The sequence below is a fragment of the Triticum dicoccoides genome, chromosome 5B (assembly GCF_002162155.2).
Source record: "Triticum dicoccoides isolate Atlit2015 ecotype Zavitan chromosome 5B, WEW_v2.0, whole genome shotgun sequence".
NCBI lineage: Eukaryota > Viridiplantae > Streptophyta > Magnoliopsida > Poales > Poaceae > Triticum > Triticum dicoccoides.
Window position 1 is genome coordinate 348,633,665 of NC_041389.1, and position 7,011 is coordinate 348,640,675.

The window sequence follows — 7,011 nt, forward strand, 5'->3', positions numbered from 1 at the left end:
GGAGATTTTTTTAGTTCTCTTTTAGTGGGCCCAAGGATAACTAACCCAATTAGAACCACTCCACCAGGCTAGTTTTTATAGCTGGGTTAGAGCAAACTAGCTCAAACTAACTCCTCCTGTTTCGATAATTTGAGGCTATTTCAACCCAAACTAGCTCTAACTCAGGGATCCAAACAAAGAGGAGTAGTACTGTACATGCTACAGTCTGGACTGTAGCACATTGTTTTTTATGGCCATATCACCACATTGTTTTCTACTGCTGGTTCACTGGGCTGCTGTGGTTTGCATTTCGCACTGCTGGTTCACTGGGCTGCCGTGGTTCGCACTCCTCTGACATGAGTAGTTAGTAGTATATACCGCATCATTCTTTGCTCCTTCTTACTACGTACTTCACCGACATGTGGGAGAGCCAGCGTCCGGGTTGACGTGTCATGCACCAGATTAGAGTGCGGAACGGAAGGGGGGCATCACCACGGTCATAGCGCTAGTAATTCATGATTATAGTGAGTAGTCATATCACAAGTCTTTCCAGCAGTAACGCGCTGTCAAATCGCACAACCCGACCTTTCCAGCAGTAAGTTTGAATCCGCCACTCCCTCACACCCTCCTCGCCTCTCTGTCAAACCGCCTACCCGAAAACTATCGCGCGTACTGCCCGGGAAAAGCCCCGCCCTCAACTTTTAACTACGCGAAAATAGTTTGAGCTTGTCCGTTCTATATAAATACTAGTACAGTATGCTTATTGACCCATGGGGTTGTTCAATGAATGGAGGGATGGGGAGCACAAGTGAACAATACTAGTACTACTAGTAGTAGTAAGTAGGAGTCGTACAGTTAGTCACCTTAAATAGAGAGTTTCTTTTCTTTAATGCCGCGTACACAAATTGAAACGCTTGTTGTGGAGAGAAAAACACAATCACTCCACTATATATGTACGCAGGGGCCTGAGCGCTTGCTTTACTAGGGTTGCTCTCTTCATTATCTCATCCTCTCCAGATCTAAATAAGACAACGGTAGCGACATTTTCTCTCTGCTCACCGCTGGTCACAGATCCGGCCGGATCCCTTCGACCAGTGTGTGTAGAGGACTAAAAGGTGCATCGTTCATGTGATCATCGCCGCCGAGGGAGGAAACCCACAGCTGCCAGCGGGGCCCGATCCTCTGCCCGTGTCATTCTCTCTGACACAGCGCTGGCTCGGGAGGTCCTCCGACCCTTCTTCCTCCCTGTCGTATTGTGCGTAGATCGGACCTGCCGCCACCGACATCCCGACGAACCTCAGGTACAAGTTCTTCGAAAGCGGACTTGCTCTACTGCCCCAGCTCCCACGTGTCTGCATGTGCATCTTTTTCTAATTCCATCAGCTCTTCCAAATCCACCTATTTTTTTATTATTATTAGAGGTAAAGCTACTTCATGCATTTGAATCTAGGACTTGGTTCAAACAACGAAGAAAGGGGGGAAATCATAGCATGAATCTAGTACTTGATTCAAAGAAGAAATAACTGGGCGGAAGTAGTAGAGACCGGATACCCAACCGGTCTCTTGGTTGAAAAGGGAAGTAATGGGAAAACTCAGTACAAACTGGATAATGAACAGATCTATTATTGGTTGAAAAAAGGATAGAAAGTGGCGGCTGGTGGACAAGTCAACAGAGTATGTCCAGGATTAGATTTGCTGCCTCACATAGTAAAAGGTCTCCATGATTAGATTTGCTGCCCTCACATAGTAAAAGGTCTCCAGGATTAGATTTGCTGCCCTCACATAGTAAAAGTTCTCCAAGATTAGATTTGCTGCCCTCACAGAGCACGAAAAAACTCGGCATCACCACTTTATGCCTCCTTGTAGGTACATTGCGCTGATGCGTCCACTATCGCATGTCCTTATGCCAACCTTTTGCTGTTCTTAATGTAAGGGCACATGTAAAATAAAGCGATCACACTGTTACCTTAAGGACATGTCTAACTAGTGTTATTGTTAATCTAATGCCTCCAGTGATATGATGCAATTAAATTGTGTTAACAAATGGTACTCCTGCTGTTACCCCCAGTATAATAAGTTGCTTCTTTACGCTGCTGAGTGACCTGGTGTCCCCACGGTCCCATGCCCTTAAACCAACTCTTTAGCTGATGTTGATTTACTGTATCTGGTAAAGAAGCAATGCCACCATTAAAGTAATCCCATATTTGATGAATGTCATAGTTGATCGTAATGCTTCCTGTAACATGAAGCATTGCTGACGTTTTAAATTTTCTACTGCCCTTGCGTGATTGCCATGAACATAATTAAGAAGCTTCTTTTCATTTCGTGTATGTTTCGTATATTCTTATTGACCAGCAACTATTTACTTTCTATCTTTTTGTGTAGATAGGGATATCCATTTCACCTTGTTGCTATTGTGACCTATTGGTGAACTGCACAAAACACTTTTTTTGGAATGAGTGTCTTATGCAGTTCAACTAAAATGTCACGTGGGCAACATCTCTCAATTTTGGTGGAACTGCACAAAATGGTGACTAGAGTTCCCAAAATCTCTGTCAAATTCTGTTGGTAATCTCGTGGAACATTTTATTAGCCTTTGCAAGATGACTCGTCACTGTCACCACAATGGCACTTTATTTTAGTGGAACTGCACAAAAGGATAAGCAAATTATAGTTGCACCTTACATGAACATGACAGCCAACCTTAATGTTGCTCAATTTTAGTGCAACTACTAAAGAAGAACCTGTCAGCTCACGAGAGCAAGTACTTCTTGCTAGCTGAATGATGCAATCTTTGCTTCATTTCAGGTGAACTGCAGAAAAAGGCACATGAATTGAATCATGGATATGTAGGTTGACCTCTTCCGAGTGGAGTTGCAGGTTCACCAGATCGAGTCGTGGTGGCATAGGGCCCCTCACACCAGTTAGTATTGTCCTTTATCAACATGATTGTGCTTTGTCATGCTGTGCCAACATTGTATTTTTTAAATAAAGCTATTCTATCACAATCTTTTCTCGTTTTGGAAATAAAGTTTGCTTCAACTAGTGCCACTATTATAGTAATTTTAAGGGATGCGTCAAAGATTGACGCATCAGGAACATAGATAGTATTGGTGGCCAAAAGAAAAGGCCAATGTTTGTACAACCATCTCTACGGCTGCTAGAGTCCTAAATCCATGCTCCTTCTTATCTGTGCAAGCAGGAATAATCTACTACAGATGTTGTGATGGTCAAGAGCATTCGCCAAGTTCTTGGTTGTATGACACGGCTAGCCAAGATGGATTTAATCCCGATATTCACTTTATCAAAAGGCTCTAATAGGTTGGTTCTGAATCTTGCAAGCTGGGAATTAATGAGATGTGTAGGCATCTTTGTTGTACTTATTATTGGAATCTTATTTGTTGGTTCTGAATCTTGGAAGCTGGGAATCAATGAGATGTGTAGGCATCTTTGTTGTACTTATTATTTGAATCTTATTTGTTGGTTCTGAATCTCGCAAGGTGGGAAACATGGCATGATGATGCAGAGGACAACAACCATAACAAACTATTCAAACTTTGTAGTATTGTCTGTGTGAAAATGCGGCGAATGTGCTGATCATGCGCGTCCTGAGAATAATAAATCTAATTGTTGTGCATGTTAATCCTGTGGCACTGATAGAACGACCCAATGCATTGCTTGTTTTAAGAGTACATTTTAATTAAAGCTAATTAAATTTAAGTAAAGTGACCACTAACACTTGTTATTACATTACCAATACAGACCCGCTCGTGAACCGACGTGTGAGGTCGGAATAGGTTTCTTAATGGAGGCGTTTGAATGCGTCGAGGGTGCATATTCTGCCGAGCGTGCAACGAGTGATGGAGGGGTAGTAACTCTTGTTGCCTATACACACTCAGTTTACTATTGAATCAAGTTCCCCAAGAGCTGAAAAACGAACTGCTACTGCCGCCTACTCACTCATTCACTTGAAGAGACTCCAATGGCGATCTGAGGGGTGAGTCTGCTGGATATGGACTTCAGCAAGGAGTTCACCTTTGAGTTCTCCGTTCAGTCCCATGGCGGCACCAAGTTGAATGTGATGTACACCAACGATCCGGACTCGGTGAAGCTCTGCCTCGCCGAGTTCAAGCAGTACCTACAGGACGAGAAAACACAAGGTCACAGGACTAGACCTTGTGCCCATCCATTCGTCTCCTGACAGGGACCAGCGGATCGCAGTCGCCCAGGTATGCGTGCGGGACGAGGTTCTTGTCTACCACTGCTATAGGGCCATCAGAAGTTCTGGAGCATTCACCCGTTTCATCTGCAGCACCATTGCACCTTTGCTACAGTGGAGAGAAGGAAGAAAGTGACGATTCATTCAGCTATCTAGTGCAACAAGCTCGTCGACATCTAGAAGCAATACAAGATCATCGGCAACGGGCAGGAGAAGGACTCCATGGTTGACCTTGCCGAGACCATCATCAACTCCTGCTACGCTAACATGAAAGAAGACAACGATACCAAGGAGCTCCATCGGCCACCCTGCACCCGAAGAAGTCAACCCTCATACTCCCCTCCACCTGCGTCTTCCCCCGCTTCGGTTCGTTCGGTCCGCGGTCTCGACGTTGTCCTATGCCTTGGTGCTCTTGCCGCGGCACCGCCGTCTGTCGTTCCCAACATGGTCAGCAAAACAAGAGGAATCGGGAGACAACTGTTTGTCAAGAGGCTGACAGTCCCGGACCCACCAGGTCCATGGCCTAGGTTTTGTTGTTTAACATGGGCAACCCACGACATGTTTCAACTTTTTTGGATCAAGCGGCCTCTGGGCCTCCCAACCTAGCTTGTCTATAACATCAGCAACCCAAGTTATATTTGTTTTTTCAAGACGATGCACAACTCAGTTCTATTTTTCTATAAGAATGCACTATGTTTTCCCTTCTATAATAGTGTATATATATCTATATAATAAGATATATATATATATATATATATATATATATATATCTTATTTTATTACATATATATAATAGAAACAACATAAGGTTCCGTTAAACCTGTCGTTCGTCCAACCATTTTATAGACCTTCCCACTTCCTTTATTTTTTGTTTTCATTAATCCTATATCTGAATTTTCTTCCACTTTCTTTTTTGATGTAAACTGAGTTTTCTCCTAGTACTTTTCCCTAGAACCAACTCAAGTGTCCCACGTCTGGCCTAAAAATAATAATACCCCATGTCCTATTAACTCATCAAATTAAAATGATATTTTATTTCGTAAATTGAAAGTTCTTACAAAATAATAATAATAATTGTTTATATATAACTTGGCAAGTTAACTCCTAGTGATTGTGTACATAAGCTTACAAAGATTTTACTGACCAATACAGTAATAGACATGCAATCATGTGTTTATGTTTTTATAACATTTCTCCGTCCAGCCCAACATGATATTTTCACCCATCCTAGCAAGTCCATGGATTTCGAGAAAAATGCAAATGGGCTTTAAATTCTACCGTATATATAAATGGGCTGCATAGATGCTACATCATTGTTTCATCCAGCCCACCAAATAGACTAAAAAACCAATGGACTGGCTGACATGTGGGCCAGTAGGTCAAAGCGTAAGCAAGGCGTTGGATTTACATCCAATGGCCGGCATTCTTCTTCAATCTCTCGTGTTGTTCCCCCAGCGCTATCGGGACCGCCTGCTCCAGCCTTCGGCGTTGTTTTGCGCGCCTCGCAGCGAAACGCTACCTCGCCGATGGCCAGGCCATCTCTCCATTCCGCACCTCCTGTTATTCTTTGTCGAGTGTAGGCCCACCCCGCACCCGAACCAGTCAAGTTTCCCACTCCTCTCCGTCTGTGACTCCACTGCCACGTCTTCCCCATCTTCGGGTCGTTCCAGTCTGGGGGCCTTGCCGTCGTCCACCGCCTCGCTGCGCTCGGCGCGGCGTGGTCAACAAACAAGAGTCATTGGAAAAGGACTGTACGTGAGAGCCTGACGGTTGGGACCCACGAGGTCCATGGTTGCACGCAAGGAAAGTTCCTCCTTATTAAGTTGTTTCCTCCCCCTGATAGCAGGGACCCACCAACTATATCTTCGCACGGAAGGAAGTGCCTCCTTGTTATGCGAAAAAACTATTCCTCTCGATGACAGCTGGGACCCGGCAGATTTGGTGGCTGACTTGTGGGCCTACTAAGCAGACATGTACGCAGGGCTTTGTCAACTTAATCAACAAATGATTCTAGCAGCTGGACCGTTGGATGTTAATTCAACAGCCGTGCTCCTTCTTCAACCTCTGTTCTTACTCCTGTCTCCGATGGGCGGCAGTGCTGCCGCGCACTCGAGCTAGTCAAGTTTCCCACTCCTCTCCATCTGCGACTCCACTACCGCGTCTTCCCCATCTCCGGGTCATTCCAGTCTCGGGCCTCGCTGTCATCCACCGGCCTTGGTGCGCTCGGCACGGTGTGGTCAACATGGTCAACAAACGAGAGTCATCGGAAGATGACTGTACGTGAGAGGCTGATAGTGGGGACGCACCACACCCATGGATGCATGCATGCAACTGCATCCTTTTTACCCTGAAAAATAATGTTTTCTTCCCTGACTGCCAGGACCCACCAGCTCCATCTTCGCACGCAAGGAAGTGCGTCCATATTACAGGCAAAAAAATGATTCGCCCCCTGATTGCTGGGACCCACCAGCTACATCTTCACACGCAAGGAAGTGCCTGACAGTCGGGACCCACCTGGTCGAAGTGTACATAGCGTTGTCATTGTGGTCAATAACGTGTACGTAGTCAATGTAGAGGCGCGCACGTGTCGTAGTAGAGGTGCGCACGTAGCATGTACACGTACGTACAACGGCCAGGGTGAAAGAAAGTAAATACAGCCACGTACGTACATACGGGCGAGGTCTCACCTACTCGCACATACGTACGGCCAGGGCTCGTGTACATGGCTGGGTCGGAACGGAGAAACTGCATCGTCGTCATGTTCATGGGGAGCCAACCGGCTGGGTCGGAATGGAATGCATTGTCATGTTCAT